The sequence below is a fragment of the Anoplolepis gracilipes genome, chromosome 4 (genome assembly GCF_047496725.1).
Source record: "Anoplolepis gracilipes chromosome 4, ASM4749672v1, whole genome shotgun sequence".
In the NCBI taxonomy this organism is placed as follows: Eukaryota; Metazoa; Arthropoda; class Insecta; order Hymenoptera; family Formicidae; genus Anoplolepis; species Anoplolepis gracilipes.
In genome coordinates this window covers 6,642,670-6,670,146 of record NC_132973.1, presented here as the reverse complement: position 1 = coordinate 6,670,146, position 27,477 = coordinate 6,642,670, and the positions used below count along the sequence as shown (strand labels likewise).

At 39.2% G+C, this 27,477-nt stretch overlaps 1 protein-coding gene across 2 annotated transcripts in view; it reads left to right on the top strand.

Moving 5' to 3' along the window:
• The first annotated feature begins 627 nt into the window (after window positions 1-627).
• LOC140664588 (uncharacterized) overlaps window positions 628-27,477 on the top strand; it is a 95,105-nt gene continuing 68,255 nt past the window's right edge. For both annotated transcript variants that reach the window (XM_072889804.1, XM_072889805.1), the window contains exons 1-2: window positions 628-1,392; window positions 1,804-1,844. The gene's annotated coding sequence lies outside the window, so the exon portion shown is untranslated. The remainder of the gene's footprint in view (window positions 1,393-1,803; window positions 1,845-27,477) is intronic.

Below are 27,477 nucleotides of genomic sequence, written 5' to 3'. Positions count from 1 at the left end.
ACTCTTAAGCGTTAAGTTTGGCTAAAAATATTTAAAAATCGTCGGCAGATAAAGACGTGAACTTACCATCTCACAGTTTGTCCCGTATAAAATATATATATATGTGTGTGTATTTTTTTTAGATATGTACATAGTTTCAAAAAATGTATGATCTTTTAATTTTTAAAATTTATAATAAATTTAAATTTTTTGTGCAATTAATATAAATTAAATTTTTAAAATAATATAATAAAAATTTCTCTATAATTCTATATATAATAGCTTGCTTCTATTCTTTTCTAATATACTGTAAAATTTTGAAAATCTTTTAATTTTTTTCTCATATAAAGTATGAATGCTTGTTATGTATTTATAAATAAAATAATTTAGAGTTTACAAATTTATTATAGTTGCTGACAGCATGGTATAATCTATAATTATACTATAATTATAGTAATCATATACCAAGTACGTATGCAAAATTGTGAAGCATAGAGAAAAACTTTTGTCATCAAAAGTTTAATTATATATTCGGTTTAATTATATATATATATATATATATATATATATATATATATATATATATATATGTAATCACTTTATCATGTATTGAACTGGAAGGGAAGTAATAACTTTAAAAACTGTAACACAATTATCTCATATAAATTTCGTATTATAAAATCTTAATATATTTAATAAAACTGGAAGAGAAAGAAAACAACGAATTTTTCTTCGTAAATTTATAAAGCTAAGGAGAGAGAGAAAGAGAGAAACGTGTTATTTTTCCTATGTACATGTATGTATAGAAATGTGTTGTATATGTGTATTGACAATTCACCGTCGAGCGCGTCGCGCGTGGCATTCCGGTGAGATCGCGGCGCGTCGTGTCAAAGTCAAAGTCATTAGCGATCTCGCTTTTGCCGAAACAAGTACGTATGTACAAAATGTGCCGAATTTCGTTTCAAGAATAAAGTCTCGTATGGTTATAAGTTAAAAATACGAGTATCGCGTCGTATAAATCTTTGTGCGTATATTTCGATTATGATCTATATTGCAAAGTGCGTGTGTGTCGAGTAAAGTGTATCGCGATTCGTTTTACTATTATTAATTGAGATATGTGATAAAACGGTAATCGGTCGATCGTTATCGCGATCACAGTTTAGATTTTTTTCTAAATTTGATAGTTCTATTATCGGATGCGAAAATGTCGCGACGTATCTCGTACGCGTTAAAGGTTAAACGCGTGTGTGTAAAAATGTGCGGGAGTGCCGAACAAAGTGTCGCGCGATCGGATTGCATTGCGTTAATTGATGTGCGCGTCAGTAATTAGCGGCGTTTTTCCGATCGATTTGTATCAATGCGCGAGGAGAAATGCGATGGAGCAGCAGTTGGAGGGACAACGCCAATGCAACGGTGAGCATAATTATGCAGTATTCTTGAATTATACATTTTTTATCGTATTTTTTATCGTAGTGATCACGATTCAATAAATGCTCTATAATTCTGTCAATGTCGTGGAAGGTAAAATAATTTTTAATCTGTTTGATATGTAAAATATGTATATTTTTATTTTTATAGATTGTTGAATAATTAAAAAATAATAATAAAAACTAATATTGAACTTTTATCAGCTGTATTAAGATATGTGAATATATTATAGTAAAGATAGTACGAAACATAGAACGAAAAATATAACAATGATTGAAAAAATTTACCATTTATTTCATCGATATTAAAAATATTGTGAGACTTGTTTGTTATGTACGTACGGTATAATTGAATAAAATTTTATAATAACTTTAATAATTTGTGTTTTACTTACAGGTCTTCTAGATGCTGTATCATCTACGCAGAGCAACGTTACGGTGAGTTTTACTTCATCTTGTCATTATTTTATTATAATAATGTTGGAAAAAGGATTTTACATGTGCGTAATACTTTCGTGTCGTACTAAATTTCACAGTTATTATTTCTTCACTTTCACATAAAATTCTCTTATTACTAGATATATTATTTCATTGCACAATCTAAGTATTAAAATAATTAGACTTACGTTTAGAAATTTACATGGATTTTTAAACATAATTTATAAGAAGTATGATTTATAAAATAAGAAAAACGCGATACAAAACATTTTTCTATTTGAAATACTTTAGTGAGTATTTTGCAAAGACTTTTTCCAACACCTTTTTCTACCGAGCAAAGTATATCTTTTTTCTCGCAACTTTTTCCACATATTCTTTGTGTATCACATTTCTCTTACATCTTTTGAGAATATTTTAAAATCAATTCTTTCCGCGAGGATTATTCATTAAAGATGGATATATTTATCGATGTACATATAATCTTTTTTTCCCTACATTATACATCTATCAACGCACGGCGAATAAATTATTGAGTGACGCGAATTGTTTGACCTTTGGCAAATTTTACACAAGTTTTTTTACGTATATTATATTTGCATTAGACCTTTCGCCGCGAGATCCGACTCTCGATTAGCGGTCGCGTGAATGCGGTGCATTTTTTTAGCGACATACACCGTGGTGCATATGCATATGCTCATTTTGCGCACCGTGCTCGAGGCTCCGCGCATTAGCAAGCTGCTCGATGTCCGGACACGTCCTAGACGAGTCCTGGCGTTCGTCCAGAGCAGTCAGATGCGCTCCTTGCACGCTTGTTCTCTTTTCTACGGATACATCAACGTGCGCTCACGTTCAAATGCACAAGTACGGTGTTAACGCGATTGAAATAAACCGTGCCGAAGGCTTCGTCGGCGAACATAATCGCGGAAAATGCACGCTGTCACATATGCGCGGTCGCGAATCCCGTGCAATGACAATCGACCTTAGCCTTTTTCAGCCGTCGTCGTCCGTCGTCATCAACTCGGCCACCTTGATATCGTTGCTGCGGCAACTCACGTGCGCACGTTGTATGTTCCTTTAATGGCGCGATGTTTGCACGATTTGGAAGTGGATACACTTTCACCGAACTTGAGTACCAATAAATTCAATCGTCGTATGTTGTATTGAAATATGTAGGATAACAATAGTATATAAAACAATAATATTAGTTGCAACACATTGAGAGCTACAAGAAATTAGACTACAAAAAAAAAGTAAATTTTACAACAGGAGAAAAATTTAAAAAATCCGAAAAAATTATAATAAATAGATAAGGAAGATATAGTCTTTGGTTAATTTCAGAAATTGATTTTATTTTAATCCAAATCTTTTAAAGAATCAAAATAATATCTTATTAATAATATAATATTTATAATATATACTTTTAAATGTTTATCTTTTCAAAATTACGTAATTTTTTCCGCATTAAAATAAAGCGCGAAACGAAAATTTTATAAAAATGTCTTAATTGCTAATTAATAAATAACTGTTACTTATCACAACATACATGTATATATATAGAAAAAAAATGTGTTGCAAATTATATTTACGTTGTTCTAGCAAATGTCGTTAGTTATTATATAAAAATTATTAATTATATAGCTAGTTATTATATAGAATAAAAAATACTAATTTTATTTGTTAAAAACAATTTCATTAAATCTATAAAAAAAACTAATTTTGCTATGATAACAAATTGTTTCACTGCAACGGTAAAATATATTTTCTATATATTGTTATTTCGTTTTAACAGCACATTTTGACTTTAGCAAGAAATATTGATATTTCTATGAACAAATTCATTTACCAACTTTTATCTTTTGACTAAACAGGTTTTTTTTATAATATCAAATTGATTATACGTTAGTAAAGTTTTTGATTACTTTTACATTATAGATACTCAATAGCGCAGCGACAGTTTTATTGCAAAATCTCTTTTCTACGTGATACTTTACCGCACGATGAGTGCAATGAGAAAATGCGTAGAAGCGCCCATAAAAGCGTCATGTCGCGCGCGTGAGTGTGTAGTATATGTGGTGTCACGTGAGCATTGCACGATACGCAGGGTAATAGAGTCTCTAACCGCGTGTATATACGTACATACGGGTCCTTTATTATCGCGAGCATTCAGCTTACGACGATTTTCCCCGCGACAAAGGGGCGACGAGGCGAATATGAGGTATCGCGCGACTGCCAAAAAGCTGACTACACGAAGGAACACGATGGTATGTGTATGTACATGCATGCATGTATGGTCGGGCTTATATGTAGGCGCGCACATACACACGGAGACAGAAACGCACGCGACAATCTCGTATTCCCATCGCGCCGTCTCGTTACGAAGCGTCTTGCGGCGCCGCGACGATAAAGGCGCCGGTAACTCATTGTTCATGCCCAGGACAATGAGTGTGCACCGGCGACTCGGCCTGATTCCGAACGAGACTTCTCTCTACTACACGTAAAACGATTCGCTATTCGCTGGTCCCGCCACGCGCGTTTCGCAGATAAATGCAAGCTGCTGATGTGCCTGTAGAGTACTCTGACGAAATTATTAGTTCGGGAGACTCCCGCGTTCAATAAAATTGCGAATTTTATAATAATATGGACAATGTGGTAGGGGATCAATTTTAGATTAGATCAATATAATGTAATAGAAGATATAATCCATAGTGTTATAGATATTTCTGCTTATATATTTTTTTTTTATTTGTTGACGATATTGAAACATTTTTTGGAAAAATGACATTGCTTTGATTAGTTTCCTCTCTTCCATTTAAAAAGCATTCGATGTTTTATAAATCTTGGATTATCTTGCGATTAAATTTTTACAATTAGATATCTACGTCATTGTTAAGATGTACATATTATATAAAATCTCTTAAATAGAATCAGTGTATTGTCACGGGTAAGCAGTGGTTTCAGTTTTATAAATATAATGTTAATACAGTAAAATCTAATTGAGAAGTTGCCTGATTTTTCAGTGAAATCTTATTATCACAATTAGTAAAACAGAAGATGGCAGAGCAAAGTACAAGTATTTTTATTATTTTTATTAAAAATTAGTGAGATACTCACTGATCTTCCGTGAAATCTTGTCACTGCTGTAATTAATGAAATTTTCACTAATTCAATTTAAGAGCAAAAATTTATTAGGAATCGATTAGTAATGTAAAGAAGATAACATGTAAAAAGATGCTTTTATAATTTGTAGTACATTTAAAATCTCGCTATGAATCTTTCGTCGAAGGCATCCGGTCAATCGAGAAAACGGAATAATTTTATAGCTTGGATTTTTACGTTATTTTTAAATCAGTATCGCATCAGAGGCCTCTTGTAGACAATCTATAAATTCGGCTTCTTCCTGGAAAGGCCGGAACCGCGAAAAAAAAAGTCGAACGAGAATGAGATTCTCTGTCCGCGCGAAGCTTCTGTTTGGCCATGGAAATCGGTAAAGGAGGTCAGCGTATGCAAATAACAGGGTCGCGAGGAGAAGAGGGAGGGGTTGTGGAGCCAGTCGGGAGGGTCCCGTGGGTCAACGGACAAGCAGTGAGATGGCGACGGCGACGGAGGGTATATCCATGTTCCGTTCTGTTCCACTCTAGCCCTCTTCTGCTCTGTTCTTTCTTCTCTCTCCCTTCGTCGTTGCGGGCGGTTTTCTCGTTTCTCTGGCGTTTCCATAACTCTCTCATCCTCTCTCTTTCTCTCTCGCTTTCAGCTTTTGCCAATGGAGCTCAACTTCGCGTTCTCCGCAACGCTCTCGTTTCCCTCGTTCCGAACTCCTACCTCCCATCGTCGTCGTCGTCGTCGTCGTCGCCGCCGTCGTCGTCGTCGTTGTCTTCTATCCTTCTCTAGCTGCTACTTCAGTTCCTCGGCTCGAGCTTCTCGCGACCGTTATGGCCCCATATATTTCCGCAGCCGGCAACGCCGGCGGTTGGAGTCACGTCTACAGACGTAAAGGTACCTCCAACGCGTTGTGCTCTCTTTTCCTCTCTCTCATCTTCTCTCGCCTACGCGTCTCGTAGAAACATTCGATTTTTACGATACGAGACGAGCGAATTCTCGAGCCCGTCGAACGTTGCGTTCTCGTCGTCGTTCGTTTCTCACATTGGCATTCAGTTTTTGTGTCTTTTTCTCATCGTTGACACTTTTTCTCCAAGTTTCGATTTCTTTTCCTTCTTTAGCGTCGTGTCCTCTTGTCGATCTTTTTATATGTGCAAAATTAAGTCGTCAGAAGAAGACTCGGAACATTTTTATATCACAGTTGATTTAGAAGACAATATTATCTGACTTATCGTTAATTGACACGTGCTAATAGATTAATTGATGATTATATATCTTAAATGAAGAAATTTCTCATACATTATTAGTTTTACTTTTTACGTTCACATAAAAAGATTATATCGACTATAATGTATTATCTATCGTGTTATGTAAAAAAAATGCATATATTTTAATTAATTTAGTTTAATATATACTTGATATAACTATTCTTACAATCTTAAAGATATCTAAAACCGCTGAAATTATATAAATAATCAAGATTTTCAAATATAACCATATGAAGATATTTCACATTACTAAAGAAACTGCAGTTAATATAAATGCGGTGAACCAATCATACTTATATAAGAAATGTTGCAATTTACCCTCGGTATTCGCCAGTTGGAGGGTCGCGAAAACAGTTGCGAACCGACACGCCGGGGGTGACTAATCCACTGAGTGTTAATTAAAATAAAGGCACGGTCGCCGCTATGCGGGTAAGTAGAAATTAGCGTGGGGGTTTGCATGGGGTCGACGGCAGGATAGGGGGACGGAGGATGGTCGAGAGGATGGTGCGGATAGGCCAGATGTCCACCCTTTCGTTGGCACTCGCGTGACACATCGCCGTCGCGTTTTTGAGTCGAGTCGGCTCGGGCGTTTTGGTTAATGCGACTAGTTATGGACGCATGCTTAATTGCTTTAATTAAAATTCACGTTGTGCACCGCGACATTGTTGGCGTGCGGGCGCTGTTGTGGATGAGCAAGTTTTATTCGTTGGTTTTGATGTATTTTTGTATTTCATATGTATATATATATATATAGAGTGCATCTTCTTCTGAGAAAAAACTAATAGTGTTCGTAAAATTAATCTTCGAAAAATTCGCGTACATCAGAAATATTTGCAGTATGCTTTGTTAAACACTTTAATCTTTAAACACGCAAGTTTTATCACATTATTTTAAATTATTGTAATATCACAACAATTGTATATGTATAATGTATATTATGTATACTATTAATTCATTATAGTGTACACGCGTTTCGAGTTACCAAAAAGATTGCGCGTTTATGTCTGCAATTTAATATTTTTTAGTTGTAGATGTAAAAAAATATCTGGTTACAATAATCGACAATCTCGAAACATCTCGTTACATTTGGCTGTAACTTTACTCGTACTGTAATATCATACGGATATTCCGATGCGTCCTTTTTGGCGCATGGTGAGAATTAATCTGTTTAAAAATTTTAATTTTGACCTTTTTAAAATGCGTCCACTCGCGTTTTAATGTGGGCGAGAATAATTCTCTTTAAAATTCCAAAAGCAAGCGCAAGAATGGAAACGTGGATCGCACGAAACCTCGTAACTTCCTCTCGAGTAGCGCGTACACGTGTTGGCGATTTGTTATATCGTTTCTCGAAAAATTTGCCGTGAGCGCGGAAAAAATTTTTTTCTCTGATCCACTAGAAAAACCAACGGTGGGTTAAATTCGAGGGTTTTCCATGGATCGGCAGCGCCACGGTTTGATAGCCGAGGTTGGGCGGTAGCCACAAGTGTCCGTCCGAGCGCCCTCTCTCATTAATTCTCCACCCTTGTTGCTTGTTAAGGTAGGGCTGCCGGTTCTCTCACCCTGCCCTCTGGCCTCCGCCATACTCGCCCCCGTCCTTGGCTCTACGACTCGCTTCTCCCCCTGTCGTCGTCACCCACCGCTGCCGCGCCAGGATGGAAACGCTCTCTCGAGCGAGAGGGTTGTGTGAGGGTCGGAGTGAGTGAAGGAGCGTGTTATCTAGAGAGGGAGACGAAGCAGGGAACGAAGGGCGAGTAGCCTTGAAGGGGAGAAAAGGCGGGAGAAAAAGGATTGGGGATGGACGAGAAATACAGAGAGGGGGGAGGGAAGCACGCAAGGAGAGAAAAACAGAGACGAATTGATTCGCCCGTGAAGAGTAAGGTAGATAGGTATAGCAAAAGGGGGCGAAACGGGGCAATCGACTAACGCCGACGGGCATAGATATATTATGTACACCCGTTAAGTGGCCGATGCAAATCGAACGTCACCGCCGGCCGATGGGCGTGCACGTGACTGTAAACGAGCCGATTAGCACATCGTTTCTCTTATTCAATGCCTTTTCCGAATGAATGCCATCGTGACGTCGAACGCGAGCCTCGATTTCGATTTTCGAGAGGGAGGGAGGGAGGGAGGACAAAAAAAAATCTTGTAAATTTTAAATTTTTGTATTGCAGTTTTATTTATTTTCTGCCCATAAAGTATTGATAATTGTTAGATAATAAAGAAAAGTGCGAAAAAAATGTGACACAATTTTAATTCCATAGTGAACTAAATATATTTTGTTAAATAACAATATTACTTTGCATTTTTGTTACAAGTATCAATCAAGATTAATGTTTATGATCGCTCTTAATTTTATGTGTAAAATATATGACAAAATTAAATATAGATTCTTACAAAGATCATTGTTAATAACTAATCATATTCGTTGATTCTCAATTAATTCAAATACCTTTTTTATTCTAAATGTTGTTTTATTGCTTGATATCCAAACTTTGAATCTGATTATCTACTATTGGTTTTTATCATATGTAAGTATATTTTGAAAAAAAAAATAAATTCAAAAATCAATAAAATAGACTATTTTCCAAGCAGTGTTCTGATAAATAAATAAGTGCATTAATCATTTAAATATAATTGTTGATAATTGCGTGCTTGCGTTACGGTAAAGTACAAACTGCGAACGTTCAAAATACGATCCGGGACGGCGCGGCGTAGCGTCCGCAACACGATGAGAGAATCGTTTCCGCCTTTCGAATAGCGCGGCTGCTAGATCTCACTTTCAATGTCGTTTCCGAGGATCGTCACTACCACGGTCGCGTTTCTTTTTATTCGTGTCTGGTCGACGTTGGCGTCTCACCTATGTCGTCCCTCTCTGCGTGTTTGATCTTCTTATTGCGTCGTCTCATTCTCGTACTCGATGCCGCCTTTGCTACCTCTCTCTTTCTCTGTTTTTCTCCTTTTTTTTCTCTTTCTCTCTCTCTCTCTCTCTCTCTCTCTCTCTCTCTCTCTCTCTCTCTCTGTCTTTCTTTTTTTTGTTCTCTTGTTCTCTCTTTCGTTGTATCCTTCGCATCTTCTAGGGTAGAGTTATGGGGGAAGCGGTAGGGTGGCGGCATCGGTCGAGGGAGCAGGGTAGATGAAGGTCGTGGGAGAGAGACGGTGGGAGGAAGAGCTGTGCGTTGAATTAATTCGCGCTTGGCTGACGGGCTCTCGTTTGTAACTATCTCTCTCTCTCTCTTTCTCTCTCTCTCTTTCTCTCTCTCTCTCTCTCTCTCTCTCTTTCCGTTCTACCGGTTCCCTTTCTCTTCCTCTCCACCGCTGTTGCCTCATCCTCCGGATTCCCCCCTGGTTTTCTTTCTCTCTTTTTGCCTCTGTCTCGTGCTGCTCCACTACTCCGCTCTTCCCGTCATTCGACGGTAGGTAGGTAGAGCGAGAGGAGGATATCATGGCCGCGATCTCGCAGCCCGTTCGGGCTTAAATACCGACGAATTCCGCGATGCAAACGAATCTCTCGAGAATCGGGGCCTCGGGTCGAACCGACCGCGAATTAAGGAGCCTTTTATTTTCTCTCTCTCTCTCTCTCTCTCTCTCTTTCTTTCTCTCTTCGTCTCATTCGCTTTCCGGACTCCTTCTCCCTCCTTGCAGTTACTTCGCCGCACACTTTGACCAAAGAATCAGCTCGGGGATATAGCATCCGGTCCAGCGGGTTCGAGAAAGAAGACTGGTCCTGGACCGGGCTGGGTTCTTTCCTCCTTCGTGCTCTCTGTTATCGTCACGATTATCTCCCAACCGAATGACTCGGACCTGTCGAGTCCTCGCGCGTGGAATGCTTAGGATTAAGCCCTTTTCGGAGGGCAAGGGACACGCGATATTCTCCTTCACCGCCTGTCTGCCCGACGACGACGACGACGGTCGATCGATCGGATCGCCGAAGTCTCGCAAGAGAGGGCGGGCGGTCGATTGGAAGAAGGGTGGCACGGTGGGACGCGTATGTCTGGAAAATGTGATCGGAATCGTAACAAGGGGCCCCGTCGTTGAATTTCTGACGTCGCGAACATACAACGTGTCCTGGATCTTTGTGTCATTACTGAATAAAAAATAGCGTTTGGCGGTTATACACTTTTAATCTTCCATGCTCGAAACGTCTTCGAAGATTTAACATAAAGAAAGCGCCATATCCTTGAAATTATCTCTCACGACCATACGAATAATTTATCTTTATGATTCATTATCAAATGAAAATGATTTATAATATTTAAACGCTTTTAAGATGAAGACTTTCGAAAAAGATTTTAAACGTTATATTTGTGAAATTATCGTTTCGTTAATACGAAAAATATATAGAAATAATATTTATACTAGAACGGTATATTTGACAATTTACATTACACTTTGCAAGTTAAAAAGATTTTTACAATTGCCTTGAAATACTTTCGCAGCATTTTACGCTACGATACGGTTACATGTTAATGACTGGCGAGTATAAAGGTTTTGCGAGTGTTATAATGTCTAACAGTTTATTGCGTGTTTAATACAAGAAGTATATGAGATTTAAACATTCGTTTTTAATTTTACAAAGCTGCTTGTAATTATACGCGGTTGGAAGTTTGGTAATATTTATCGGCCTGCTTCGAGGAGAAAATTTTCACCTCCAAAAACGCTGTAAAATTAATTCTTTAAAGAACATATTACAGCTTCGGTGTCAACGTTTTTATGATAAACAATCTATCGGATATTGAACTTTAGAAGTTACAGCTCGTGAAAGTTCTCCAAGAGCTCTAACTTCGTCTAAATTACTTCCTCTCGCGGACTCGCTTATGGTTGTGCAAGTATGTCATCGTCGTCGTCGTCTTCGTCGTTCTCGGGATAAGTCGTGTCGTTAATCAGATGATATTAATATTCCAGACATCGTGCTTCGTGGTGAAAATCACTTATCATTCGACAGTAACTCATTTAGTGTCGACATTCGAACGCGCGCTTTCTTTTGTTGCGATTTTTCAATTAATATCGCTAATAGCTGCAAGCTGTTAAGATCGTAAAAAGATAAGTCGTTTTTACGAATACATTTTTTATATATACAAAAAGACTCTTGATCCTCCGCAATTGATATCTGAACAATCAGCCTTTTCACAAAAGTGTTAATTTGTAAAAATGCGTCGTCAATTTTTAAAAAATACAGACGATTTATGATTATATATTTAATCTTTACCCGTTAAAAGCTCTTGATATGAATGCACGAGATGCTTGTCTCATATATATATATATATATATATATATATAGAGAGAGAGAGAGAGAGAGAGAAAGGGAGAGGGAGACGACGCGTTAATGCTGTTAAGGCGAAATGGAGAGTTAGAAAAAGTCTATTAACGGTTATCAGCTCCGTCTAAAAGCTGATAAGTCGTGGCAGCTATAGTCATCCGAAATACCGATACTCACAATCAGTTTAATATACCTTTGCAACATAGGATTTTATTCTTGCGCATTCCTTTTTGTTTAAAGAGTTTTACGTGAACTTAAACAGATATTATAAATACACATATACATCTATAACATATTATTGGAAAATAATGTTTTTCCGCATTTTTCGAAATTGACATTTAATTTTGAATGTATTTATTTCAGTCTCTCTCTTTCTCTCTTGATACAAATATATTATTTAAATTTGCATTATATTATTATATATTTTTTATTCGATATATTAATATTATTGCTTTATTACGGCTATTGTATGTAAGCGTAACAATTAAAATAAATGTTAGCAATAATTAACCGCTGTACGGAGGTATCCCATTACACCGCGAATTCAATCGGCATGTAATGCGAAAACACAAACATGTCTGACTGATCGCGCGAGTCCTACCGCAGATGAATGGATCGCGCTAAGCCTCTATTATTAGCAGATGGAAGATTATATCGATTTTTCCCTATCGCCCTCTCCCTTCCCTCTCTCCGGTCCCCTTCTTCCTTTCCGTCACCCTCGCGTTTACCCTTGGCCGCTACCCCCGGAGGGCAGCCCTTCCGTACTTTATGCTCTAACAAACACATCGTGGTGCTGGCAATTACGCGATGACGCAGGGCAGCCTGCAGTGTTAATTAATTTCTAGCTCGCTAATCACACGATCCTCGGGGTCGAACCAGGAGTATCGTCCCGCATTTTCTTGCTGAATGGCGAGATAATCCTACGATGTAATGCAGGATACTTTTTAATGTTTTTGATTATAATTTTAACATTTTCCTCTTTAAGATTTTTTTGTCGCAGACGTAAACTTTTTTTAAATTAAAAAATTATTTTGTTGTGTGGGTATTAGATCTTTTACAAATTGTAGCGACATTTAGTAATGATATATAAATAATATTAAACTTATATACATATTCTATATAAACTTTAAAAGCTATAAAACTATCGTGAGATCTTGCGAGTATTTGCATCTGCAGAGCCTTGTGAGGAAACCATTTCGAGAGAATTTCCGCACGACGTCACGTCTTCTATCGCACACGTATCAAGATACATTTCTCTTCGCTGTCAGAAATTGAGTGTAGCAGAAATAGACGGACTGTCGAAAACGCAGTCACGTCCTCGCGTGTTTTCGTCGATATATCAGCTTAATTAGCCGAATAAACGATACTTACCTCGGATAGACGCAAGACTCTCGGGAATTTCTATATTACTTCGTGGAAAGCGGAAAGAGCGGAAGAAAGGTGGAGCAATATGGAGCAGATAGTCGATGAAGCGAGTGTATTGTACAGAGCGAAGACCAAGCGGAGAAAAAGGAAAAGGCTAAGAGTGTCGATACCAATCGTGAGTGCCGCCTTTAAGGTTCGGAGAGGCGTTCAAAATGCAAAAGGTTTTCTCCGCAGCAAGAGATCCATCTCGCAATGGACTCAGACAGTGCTCATATTTCTTTTAAAAGTTGATACTCATAGGTCAGATTTTGTTTTGAAATATATGATAATTTTATATACGATTGTGGATGATTTTAAATCAATGTAATTAATGTGATAATTTTCTAGACTTTCTCTCGTTACCAAATTTTCTTAAAATTATTCTTTTCGATGTAGAGAGACGTGACGGGAGAGTACTTTTACATAATCTTAGAAATTATGATACATAAATGATCATCGAATTCGAAATATATCGCGCGTCGCACGTTTAATTAGGAATTTAACACGATTATAATATCAAATTATATCCGTTGTTTATCCAAAACAATGATGACTATTTCGCGTTAATACGCATCTAGCCTTACACGTGTGATAAAAAATCGTGTAACCGTTGGTCAGAGACCGTTAACGACCTTCTGACCTTCATCCAGAGATCAAGATTCAGTTGCAGAGCTTATGCTGGACCATACAGCATCCCTGAACTGGATGGGGTGGTTTCCTTCACAGGGGTCACTCTCTCCTCGGTACCGCACCCCTTGGACCGAGACATGAGGGATGAAATTCTCTAGAGAGTAATGGGGGTTGTTTTCTATTAAAAGTTCCATCGAGGCGTTACCGAATCTGAACGAGAAACTGACGAATCATGTTGCTTCCGTTACATTGATGAGTTTATTCTATTTTTATCCGTATTTATTTTAACTTCGATTAACAGTGTATTTTTTATCGAAAATAGTGATATATTACTATATTACTTTTTATACGGGATAAAGCAAAAAAAAATAATCTCACATAATTATTAATCCAGTATCAGTACAGTATATAATTTCTTAGGGACACAGGTCGTCATTACATTAAATTATTTCAACAAATATTCAGTTTTACTGTACATTAAAGTTTATTTATCGTACATACCTATAAAATTACATATAAATTTTTTACGTTTAAAAAAAATGTGTGCTTTCGCATTATTATTTTGCAATTATAATATATAATATATTTTTAAATTAAATTTCTCGCTTAATGTTATCCGTGTAATATAGATCGAGTGCTCTTTCCGAGACTGATCTTGTACAACAAAAAAAAAAAAAAAAAAAATTTCGAGTACAATCCATACAATGCTTTCTGGAATCGATGTAAACGTGCAAATCGGGAACCATTAGTTCTAATTTAGAGGAATAATTTCGAATTCTCGAAGCAAAATGTACGTAGCTGATCCCATACCAAACAGTAGGAACCAAAAGCCAATCGAGTGGTGTGCACGTACAACCGACACACAAACGCAGCATACACATATACATACATACGTGCGCGAAACACGCGCACGGGACGAACGGGATTGCATGGCACAGCTAGAGCGCGCCAAAACCCGGACGCGCATAATCCCGTTAGGGGATCAAATCAGCCAGAGCACATTACATACCATCAGGGGATAGTTGCCCTTAACTGCTCTAATTAATATAAGGGTTTCCTTCTGGTCACTGGTCGGATAGGCGGACATCGAGAAGAGTGAAACGTCACGCCGATCGCGCGTACGATGAAGATGAGACAGAGAGGGACAAATATCGCGAAGGTTGTTAACGTTTTCGTGTTGCCGGCTTTTCCGCTCGTCCGCGAAATAACGCGAAACCGAGGTTCAGCTTCGTGTGTGTTGTCTTGATAGAACGTGGCGTTTCGTACGTTCCGACGAAACAACGCGTCGTTAAAATTAACAACGTGTCGCGCGTAACTTTTTACACCGCGTAGCTCGTCATTATACTAATTGGCGGCCCCGACGCTTGCGGATTTAATGAACTTTCGTGCAGGACCACTTCGGCAACTAACGCTCTCCGCTTAGCTTAGGTGAAATTCCAATTTTCAGCCAAGATCACTTACAAGGTAGTTTAACGCTACCGCGCCAACCTCTTTCCTTTCCCCTCAATTTTCCCCGCGCGTGTAAATTTGTACGGATAAATTTCTACGATGTTAACGTTTTTATCACGAAAGAGGGTATTCTCCTTTCGCGCTTACAAGAGCGCCTGGAATATAGCGTTTGCCGTACACATATAATATTACTCGCAGAGATTTAACCGTTCGCGAGTAGAATTGTGGAAACGGAACGTGCGCGATGTGTGGCCGAAATACAACGCGCTTTATGACGGAAAGAGAGAGAGAGAGAGAGAGAGAGAGAGAGCGAGATATATATATATATATATATATATATATATATATATATAGAGAGAGAGAGAGAGAGAAACACGTGCATCGCGCAGTGGTTAATAAGGCAGCCAATAATGCGACTCGGCGTGTCGCGCTACGGGCGCATTGCTGATTCCAGCGCCGAAACGTCCGTAATTACATCTTCATTAAAATGATGGCGGGCCGTGTTGCACAGCCGGGCCGGGCATACGCGCTTCTCGCAACCACACGTACGCGCATACATATATACGCACGCACGCATGCACGCACATACGTACATATTCGCCTACCCACATAACGTGCAACGATGTGGGTGGATTTCTGGTATCTGTATCATGGTTAGCCGTCGTACGTTACGTTGAGGGGATGGGGTGGTATAAATGGTCGGTGTGAGCGCGCCGCAGGGACAGGAGGGCCTGGAAGGGCCGGGAGGGCAACGCTGGAAGCGGTGGCGGTGGCGGTGGCGGTGGCGGCGGCAGAGCGGCGAGGGTGGGTGCGCCGGGGGGCGGGGAGGGAGAGGGCGCAGCCGAGAGAGGATATGACGTCGAGAGCGGAGGGTGAGAGCTGGAAAGCGGGATCGATGCGTCGCGCCGCGGGCCGATGCCTGCTCGCACTTTCGAACTGACACCGCCGCGGTGCTATATAGCTCTCTTCCACCCCACCCCCACCCTCCCTAAGGGGAGGAATGAGAGGAGAGGGACGGGTACAACGGCTCTCGCCGTGAGCTACGCTGACCTTCCGAATTCGCGCGCCGGGTGCGATGCCGATGATTTGTCTTCGCTGACGTCGTTAGCGCCGTCCGACAAGGATGGAAATGTTGTGTTAAAATTAGCATCGCGCGCGGAGAGAGCCGGTCGCACGACTACCTCCCCTAGAGCAGACGCTAATGTGTCCCTCCGCCCTTCTTCCCTCTCTCCCAGCTGTGGATTTATATTACGCGCGCGGTATGGCTTCCGGGTAATCGGAAATTGTGGCCTGCCTCCGTCGTTGCTATCGGAATTTTTGGTCGATATACGTATACGTCGGGACGGATGTAGAAGCAGACGCAGTGGCAGACATGCGAGATGTTTAGCTGCTTTTTACATTTTTACGATACCGTCGGATGAGATAATATTGTACCGAGAAAAAAAAAAAAATGTTTTTAGAACAGTCTCCAAGATATTAATCGATGTGTATAAACTTTCTCGTAGATGTTGAAAATATGTGAATATTTTAATAGGAATTAATTGGTCGTAGAAATGTCTGTGCTGCGATACGAAATTATTTCTATAAAATCGAAGTAAATTTATTTGCATTTAATGAGATATCGTAAAAAAAAGAAAAAAAAACTTTTCTTTTTCAAAGAATTTTCGAGCAGATAATTTTCGGAAAGAAAAGTTTAAGAGACACGTTCTTTTCTGTAATCAACGCTCATGGAATCCTTTTTGAATACTTTTAGTTCACAAGCAATTAAAGTGCCCGTAAGAATAGAATCGAGCACGACAACGAGAGCGTCGAAAGCTTCCCCAGACTGGTTAATTCCCAGAACTTTGAACGTGCTCGACGTCAGATAATCGGTGTCAGTACCTGTCGAAACATCTGCCGTAACATTGATATCCTGCGAGGCAGTTGTTGTTTCATTCGGATATCGGTTGTATCGAGAGCGATCTCGCATTGCGTTAAAATTTATAGGTGTTTTTCCAAAAATTGGAATTTGAAATAATGAAAAAATTAGAAAAATTAATATTGTATTTAGATTTTTTTTAAGTTTTATAGAAAACAATTTACGTGATATATTTATGTATATATGAGAGCGCTCTTTCTCTCTCTCTCTCTCTCTCTCTCTCTCTCTCTCTCTCTCTCTCTCTCTCTCTCTCTCTCTCTCTCTCTTCCTTTTTACTGACACATAATTTTTATAAATATTAAATCCTAAATTTTCTAGCCGGATAAGAAAACATAAAAATTGTAGATAAAATGACTTTAATAAAACCAGAATATTGATCGATAGACTAATTAGTAATTTGATAGGTCAATTAGCATCCGGAACGTTCGTCATTAAGCCGCGATTACGAGGTTAATTCCCTCGCTTCTACAGTGCTAAAATCGAAGCTCGCTGAATCTATCTCGCGGAAGGCGGGATACGAGATAGCTTGTAATCGCGGCGGTGACCACTTGTTGTTCCCGTCTGGTCAGCCGTCTCTCCTGCACAGTGATCTCGCTCGCTTTCTAGCACGGGATGAGCACGAAGAATAACGGAACGCAGCCGCATGCCGGCCACATCCGTCTCCGCGGTTGAGAATTATATTCCGGACAGACAGAAAAACCGTCGTCGTTTTCAGAGACCGCGGGGGAAATCCTACTGGATGAAGAACAAAGAGAAAGAGAGAGAGAGAGAGAGAGAGAGGAGGGGAGGTAGGGAAAAAATGGAATGGATGAACGAGCGAGTCGGCAAGTAGTCGGGACCGGGCCGAGACGAGGTGAAACGGGTGAGCAATCACATTACCAGGGGAACCCTGCCTAACCCTATTTCGATGTCCCCTGTCGTCCTGTTCTCGCCCGCCTGTCTGCGTTCACCCGAGCCTTCTCGACCCACCCGCTTCGATTTCTCCCGAACGAACTGCCGCTATCCAACCCTCGCTCGACTATAACCGAGCACTCACTTCTCGTTCCACTGTTCGATTTCCTGCGTCCGGCGTCCCTCGTCCCGGCCTCGTCTCACTCCTTCGGGCGATCCGCGGCCGAATCGAAGCGGAGCACGGGCTTGCTGGATTATCAATCGAGTGCCACTTTCGGATGGCCAATCGTGGGTAACTTCGGTTTATCCTTCAATGGGGACGACTTTGCGAATTTTCGCGCTTGTTAAGGATGCGACGAATACAATTCACCTCCTTATCTGAACGATGAATTTCAAAGATTGGATGTAAAAAAATTGTTAATTTGTTAGTCTGCTATAGATTTTATATAATATATTTAAATTTACGAGATCGTAAGATCGGATTAATATATTTAAATTTACGAAATCTTAATATCAGATTCCAAAGTATCGTTCTAACTTAATTGTCCCTAATTTTTAAAAAATTAATATTTAATTTTTCTAGTTTGGTCTTTCTTTGTCCTAGATATCATTTTTCGTTTTAATATTTGATTCTGAAATGTTAATCTAATTTGATTAATTGAGTTACATAAATGTAATTTCAAAGATGTTGATATCTTGATTTTTGTAACTTAATCTTGTAAATTTTTAAAATCATTTCAAATCTCATTCTTTAATCGTTTTTTCTATTTTATGATTGATTATCATTGTAGTGATAATTGTTCTTAATCTCTTGCGGTCTGCCGCAAACTGTTGGCACTTTAGAAGCCGAAGGGCAAGAGCTCCCATCGAAGGGTCGAAGATAGAGATGGTTGAATCGGAGACCCGGATGAGTGATAGATAAGAGGGTCGCCTCGATGTGAACCTCAATCTAGCTTCCGCTTAAAATCTCGACTGATTGTTTCTAGTCGCGGTCAGATTTACGTTTTGTACGATTATTTTGATTGTTCTCGTTTCGCTTCACGTTTACAAGTTGAAAATGTATAGAAGATAAAAATAAAAGTAGACAGTTAATTTTATGGATTATATTTGTTGTATTTAAATAGTGAATTTTATATTGACACAAGTAATTCTATAAAACATAATATTTTTCAAATTTTTACATTTATTAGATAAAATTAAAATCACATCGTATTATTTTACATTTTCCTCCATTTTATATTGTTTCTGAAATTGATATAGAAAGATACCATTTAAAACAATCGTATATAGTTCCGCAACAATGTCGCATCAGCTTCGTGGTAAACTCGAAAAGATAAACATCGTGAAATCTGACGGATTACCCTGTCGCGACATCCAACACGCCGCCTACGATTTCAATCTGGATGGGTGAGTTTTTTCCCTCCGTTTGTGGGCACCATCCAATTTCCGATAAATCCCCTCGATAACGCCGCGTTGTCCGTTCGCTGGAGGTTTACAATTAAACCGTCTCTACCCTTGCAGAAAACTTGTGATTTTCCAGGCCAGTTCGTCGTAAAAAGTTCATCGTTCAATTTGCACGTTTTAGCGAGACACCACTAGAGGAGGATCGGAACGACTCCGAGTGACATTGAAGATCACTGATTTGAGACGGTAACCAAATGGTTACGGAGAGGGAGAGAGTCGTTAAGGTTTCCGAAGGAATGGGGAGAGGGCGAACGGGAATGAGGAGAGAAGCAGTGAGAGTGAGGGATGGCGATATGATGGAATTACAGAGCGCGAACGAGAGGCAGTGGAAGGAAAAGAGAAGAGGGAGAGAGCCGGGGATGGAGGCAGGAGAGATTGCAGTCGACTAGCAAGGCTGCCGTAATGAAATCAAGGGTGTAATGGCCCCGTCAGAACGCGAATCCCCGCCACGAGCAACCTCGACTCGCTCTCTCACTATGTAGCTCACCCCCGCATTTTGAACCCCGTCTCGCGACCCCCGTGTGCCAGCTTTGACGTACCGTAAAACCATTACGCTTTAAAGTCAACGGAACATCGAGCCGCTCGCTCGCTTGCATTCACGCGTATCGCTTTCCGCTTACTTAGCTTTTTGTTGTCACGTTAGAGAGAAACACGTCTCGGAATCTTTCTTGCGTGGAATAGTTGCGTGGAACGATTAGATTCGTCACGATATTGTTGACGAAATGTAAACTGAATAATTAATTAAATATGAATAAGTAGATAAAAAATTATTTATTATTTTTTTTAATGAAGAAATATTATTTCAGAGTACAAAAGTATTCTGCTTGAAATAAAAGATATAAATTATAACGAAATGACTTTTATCATGTGCGTGTGAAAAACTTAATACTTTATTTATCATAATTAGATTATTAATAACATATCCAAAAATATTTCTGATTTATAAATATATTCTGATTTACAAATAGAAAGAAATATTATAATTATATATGACTTGTCTGGAAGACGTCGTGGAGACAATAGATTATTAAGAAATTTTGAAACATTGTGAATACAACAGAACACATATATGTAGAATAAGAGAGTCGTCCTTTATGTATTCGTGTAATAATGTCTTACGCGAACGCGACATCGCTAATTGTGATAATTTTGGTACGAAACTAACCGTGTGTTCTCAAAGGTAGCCGAATCACGTTGCGCTCTCGCTCGCCCTAAACTCATTGATTACAACACACTCGCGGATTCCCTATTCTCTTCTATCTTCTCTCTTTCTCTCTCTTTCTTCCACCACATGCTATCTGCGCGGGCTATCTCGAGTGTGTTCTCCCTGTTCCCTTCCTGCCCCGCATCACCACTCTCACAGAGAGTTTTACATACCATGGGTTTCATGCTGGCTTCCATCCAGAGTCGGGTTATGATTCCGTTGTTCGTCCTGCTTCTCCCTTCGGGCCGCTCTCCTTCCTTCTCTATCGCTCTTCCGTTTTCTCCGTTGGTGCTCCGCATCCCCTTTGACTCCCCGTTCTCTCCTCGCCCGCACCCTTCTGCCGCACCGTCATCTATATATCGCGAGGAAGTTTCGCACACCACAGACTCGCGGCAGTTCTCGCATCTCGAGAGTCAGAATTTCTCTCTCCGGTATCCCTCTTTCTCACTTTTCCTCCCTTCCTCTGTCCTCCCTTTCTGCCTTCTCCTCTGCTCCCCTTCTTTCTCTCTTTCTTTTTCTAGCTTCTTTCAGCGTCTCTCGTACCCCTGGATATATATGTGTATATTCCCGTGCATTTCGTTTCTACTCGTTCCGCTGCTACTCGGTGCACACGCATCTCTCCCTCTCCTTCTCTTTTCTCTCTCTCTCTTTTCTCTCTCTCTCTCTTTCTCTCTCTCTCTCTCTTTCTCTTTCTCCCTCCGTTCTGCCCCCTCTCATTCTGTGAGAGCACGTTCGAGAGGTCCATTTCCCTCTTGCCTCCCTATCTCTTCCTCCCAGGCAGCCGGCACACTCGTTTCTCCTCGTTCTTTTTGCCCCGTTCCGTTTCACCACCGGTGCCGAGCGGCTGTATCCTCTCTCACCCCCTCGCTTCCTCTCCCTCGCCTCTCGCCCTCTTGTATCGCGCAATTTCCCCTTCCCCTACCTCGGCTCACGCCGCGGCTACATCGGGCTCTTTCCTCGCCTCTTTGTCCTGTTCGTTCGCTCATGGTTTCTAACTCTGTCCGATGCACGTCCCTCTCGATCTCGCCCGCGGGTAGCAGGGGGATTCGCTTTTACAAGTGGTTCCAGCCTCGGACCGGCGCCGGTGTCGTGTTTCGCGTAATAGGTCGCCGCTTATGCCACGCGGTGGCCGAACAGTAGCGCCTGTCGTTTATTATCGTTATAACGATTATTATTATTATTATTATTATTATTATTATTATTATTATTATTATTATTATTATTATTATTTTTGGCGCGATCAATACTCTTTGTTCTTTTTTTCACGGTGAACACTTTGATCCATAACAATTGTTATAGAACATAATCAAATGGCATAGACATAGCACGTTAATTGTCATTAGAAATTAGTTACACTATTGTTACATTTATTATGACTCCTCAGAGGAAAGCGCTTTCCGCATGGATACCGCGTGTCGTGACAGCGTTATACCGACGTTTCGCAAACGTTACAGTTTGCGTCTTCAGAGCTGGGAGCTTCCTCTGAGGATTTTAGCGGCCGCGAAAGCCTTAAAACTAGAATTTATTATGACTGTGATTATATTATCTTCGAGAATATTATTACAACTATTCCTTTTTTCCTACTTTTTATTCTTTTCACTTCTAATCTATCTATCGCATAAAGCTCGATTAAGACTCACTGTTTAAAACATGTTACACCGATGTGAGTTCGCGGCAAATTCATTTTTTATATCGGAAATACGTACTTACCCGTCTCTTGTCTGCAGCTAGACGAAAATATCACTTTCGACAGAAACTTTTCAAATTCGCTGTTATCCGCTTTCCAATAATGCGTTATCGCATTGATTCTGGAGCTGCTGTCGTCGCGAGATGTCGAGCGGTTCGTTAATTGAGCATTCTTCGTTTTGCCTTCCTCTCGAGTTTCCGTGACGAGGTCACTTTGCCACACCCTCCTCGCGATAGGTATGTCACTCAAGAGGGAAATCGATGGAGGGACGGGATCGATGTCGCGACCGCTTTGCAACAGGTTGAACGAATTGTTCGGAGTCCTCGGAGCACCGTGACTTCGGACGCCCGCAAGACCGTCGTCGGGGTTGTCGCGCCTTTGGTTTTGCATTTAAGCCCGACGCAATCTGAGATTGCGACGATAAGAGGATTCCCGGGCGGAGCCGGGCAATGTATTCAATGTATTCCAACGTTGTATATGAGTCGGTAAATGTTGGTAAATCGACGGTTTCCGCGATGCTAGTTTAACGTAACGTAATCGGAAACCGAACCGTAATATTATGCAATCGAAGCAATATTTCAAGTATTTTGATTTTTATAATATCGAAAATACTCTTTTTCTCTTTATATATATATATATATATATATATATATATATCTAACTAGTTCGAAATAACTGAAGACAAACTTAACGAAAATTTATAATATTTTTGAAATTAATATTTGAGATAAAAATATGTTTTAAGAACGGAACTTCACAATTATTCGCGATAGATATGTCTATTTTTTTCTTCTCTGAGGAGACTGTTGGAACTGTAAATTGATACAGAAATTGTTGAGAGACCGATGACTGAATCTCTACGTTCCGCGTGCGTTCCCCGCTTCGTTTCTCTCCCGAACAACTACATATATCCCTCCGACTATCCTGATCATTTCGGTCGAACCTTTTATATCCGAAATTGGATTGCTCAAACGTGGGTGTGGTGCAAAAAAATGTATCTTAACGTAGCATATATGTGCACAGCATATGCGCGTAGATAACAAATATGTTAATTAACAAATATCGAAAAGCGTAATTTTTATATAATAATAATAATTTTATATAATAACAATACATTAAATCTCGAGAAATTGTTGATTGCATAATATCAGATAGTTAAAGAATAGAGTCCTCCTTAACTTGAGAGAAATTAATATTAGCATACAAACTATATCAATGCGGAGAATAACACGATAAATACAAATCTAACTAACAGAAATATAGACGTTTTAGAAACATCAACGGTGTCTGATGATAGTCTAGCGTCGGCAGAATCGTAATTACGCTTCTCTAGCTTACACACTATCACATGTATATTCTCGGATATACTCGGATATGATACGTGCATGACGTATGCATACGTAACGTTACACACTCGTAGTCGCTGCGCTTTCACAATAGTCAAGTTTCTAAATGTAAGTACATACATATGTACGTGCGTGTGTGGAATGGCTACGTCTATATTTTCATATGTGTGAAACCATATGTGTGCATGACTGTGCATTCTCGCACAAGGAACATGTGAGTAAAGGCGCGCTTTATTGGATGACCGAGAACAAGCCGCGCAACTCGCCGAAATCCAAATCCTCTGGAGGTTTCAACCATCGTATTTTCCGACTCCGCGGAAATCCCGTTAACATGGCGTCGTTAATATCTCGGCTCGTGCGCGCGCGCGCGCCATGTGAGGCGATGGCGAGAAAGTAAAGGGCCGATAAGGTCTCCTCTCTCGGCTTTCGCAGTCGGGGAATGACGGAGGAACGATGGACCGTATCGAAGGATTAATGAGGGAACGTTTGGGGTGTTTGGGAAGTGTACAAGAACTGCGATACTCCGTTCCTGGTTCTCCACCATGTTCGTAAATTTATCCCTTTCAGCGTACAAAGTGTTGAAAAAAATTTATGTTCGTAGGATTTTATTCACATATAAGCTCTCTCTCTCCCTCCCTCCCCCCCTCCCTCTCTCTCTTTCTCCCTCTCGCAATTGTATTATTTTTAGCTACTGAAAATTTATTCATACTACAATGAAGATCTTCTAAATATTTACTACAAGAAAGTCTTGATAATTTAAATTTTTATGATTTAATTGACTTCAAAATGGAAAATATATTTTTGCTAACAATAAATTTTTAACTTACATATTTGAAAAATAAGGCATTATTACCATGTGTATCTGTGTATAAACTTAAGTTTTATAAAATTATATAGAAAGAATACATAACACACATGTAACATGTAAAATACAATAATATATCTGGAAATTAAAAAAAATTATAGCAAGAATTCATGTTAATCATAGGAGTACTTTATAGCTTTTCTACATCGCGGAGAGTTGAACGAAACATGAAATAACGGGGTTGGTGCTTTCTACCTAGAAGTTATAATTAACACATTTGCTGTGGATGACAAGCGTCCTGCGTTAATCGCCTCTCCCTTCAGAAACAGGTGCACATAGTGAATCTCGACGCTATTTGAATTTCACGCTTCTATACGAGAACTATTTTTGGGGATGATTTCAAAGTGTCATTGTCGCGTATTAATTCTATGTTTTCTACAAACTGTATAGTATCACCAACAAAAATAAAAATATCAAACTATAAAGACAAAATAAGAGTTTATCAATTTTTTTAAAAACCAAACGTTTAGTCGATTTTTATAGAAATGTGTTTACAAGAGAACTTTTCTTATACTTACGTAAACGCTCAGCTTCGGTTTCTATAAATAAACTTTGATTTAGGAAGTGCTTACGTACTTCCTCGATGCCGAACCTTTAACGAACGGAAACCGATACGACGGTAGAAAATATTATCCCCACTTGCTGCGAGCAAAGTTATGTTGCTGCTTTAGCCTTCGGCGGCTAATTATTTCGCTTAATTAAAGTGAAACCTGACGCGACCCTCTCGCAAACGAAATAACGCCTTCGTAATCGCGCTCTACCCACCCATCTCACTCTGCTCTTATACCTGGATTCATTTGCGTAGCTAATCGTTTAGTTTAACTCTTCGCGTTACATACTTTGCTCATATTAGTGTTTCTTGTTTTATCTACATTTGTACGTTCAGACATGCATATTGCAATATAGACAGATTGAACAATTTTGTTTATAAAATTAAGATTTTTATTATTTTACATTTAAGTGGAAAGATTAATACGTTCTTTCAACTTGAAATAATAAATACATACATACATACATACATATATAATAAACACTTTCAATTTTTTAAATATTTATTTTTACATACATATTTTAAAGAATTCTAAAGAACAAATAAATATATATATATGTATATATACATATACACAAATGTTTATATTTTTACAAATATATAAGAAAAAATAATTAATTGAACATTTGTAGAGTACATATGTGAAAAATATATAAGTTTATACACTCATTGTTATTTTTGAATATTTCTTGATAAGTAAGTTTTCTGGTAATCTTAATTAATATAATTTGCAATATCGAAGATAGAGGATGGATAGCTTTCGCCTCCGTGCTATTATTTAAACGGTATACATGTAATACCCTCGATGAAAAGATGGAAACTTTTCCAGATGTTGAAGGTATAATCGAGTTACCGAGCGGCAACGCGACCGTATTATCATTTCGCAAATTGTAGTTTACTTTTAGAAATATCCTGTTCTATTCTAGGGGGACTACACCACTGTAAATAATAGTGTCCTGACATTTTGCGGGGTACATCATTTTCATCGAGAGGTGGGAACTTTTCTCTCGTTTCCCTCGTATTGCGTTCACTATAAAATTATAGCAAAAATGTATATAGAGGGTGCCTTGAAAGCAGACCATACTTATTTTAAATGATAAAAAAAATGTTAAAAGTGTTACAATATTGGAGCATTAATAATTCTTGAAATTATTTAAAAAAATAGAAATTTTTAATTTAAAGAAGTAAAAATATGAATAAAAACGTAAAAAAGTAAATTATAACTTAAATTTAATAAATAATAAAAATTATGTTTTTATTTAAATCTTTATAATATATCTTTATAATATATTTATAGTATATAATTTTAAATATATCGAAAACCCTAAAAATTTGTAATAAATTGTTCAAATTTCACGTTATATATAAGGAAAACATTTCCTGGCTTTAAGAGAATCGTTAAATCAAATGTCGGTAGTTTCGGGACACCCTCTATCAGGATCTATTTCTGCTTTACCTTGAAACAAAAAACTCGATTCCCGCATCCTCCGTTATTCGCTTGATCCGTTTTTTTCTTACGAAAAGGGTCGTCGGCAGAAAGACGAGCCCGCGGGAGGAAAGAGCGAATGACGCGAATGCGGAGGGACCGAAACCGAAGGTTTCCCGGAGAAAAGCCGCATTGTTTTAGCTCTCCCCGGGGATGACGTGCCAGGGAAAACCTCACGAAAACTCCTTCGAAACGAGCCACGGGTGAAGGCGGATACGACGACGCTGGTGGAAAACGGTCGGGGAAGAGGTAGAGGGACGAAAAAGGTATGCGGGGACCGATAAGCTTGGGAATCGATATTCGAAGCCAGGGGCACGCAGCGGGTCATTCTCGTGTCAGACCGTTGATAACGAAAGCCCAAGTTCTCGATGCGAGATGTGACGCTAGGTCGATTACTCCATCGTCAATTGGAGAACGAAAGAAAAAAAAAAAAAAAAAAAAGAAAAAAGAAAAAACTGATAAGAGAACAGAGATCGTCAGCGAAGGTACGGTCTTTTTTTTTTCCCCTTCGCCGCCTCGACCGAGCCTCGATGAAGTTTAAAACATTTACCAGGTGCCCTTTTCTTTTTCTGTCTCGTCTTTCTCTTTGCCTGTTAGGTCGTTCTCTCTCCTTATTCACTTCCTCTCTCTCTCTCTCTCTCTCTCTCTCTCTCTCTCTCTCTCTCTCTCTCTCTCTTTCTTTCTTTCTTTGTTCGCCTTTACGGTACTCTCTCGCGGCGAATGAGAAACACACGAAAAGGCACCTGGTCTGACTCGACCCGTCTGTCTCGCTCTCACCGGCGCAGTGGCTCCCGTCTCATTAGCAGGTGATTAATTAAAAATTCGTTTGTTTTCGTGGCCCGAGCCGACGGCGCCGCCCACCTACGCTCGCTTGGCACGTCAAGAAATGAATACCCGCGTGTGGAGCGCAGACGTTGTGAAAGATGGAACGATTAGCGTTAAAAATTTCCTTCCTCGGTATTTAATAGTTAAATTTATAGAGAGAGGGAGAGAGAGGAGAGAAAGCTTGGTAAATTTGTAATAGATTTAACGAAAATCAATGGAAATTAATTAATTTAAAATTGCTAGTTTATATTTTAATAATGCTTTAGGTGAAATTATATAAGAATTTGTTTTTA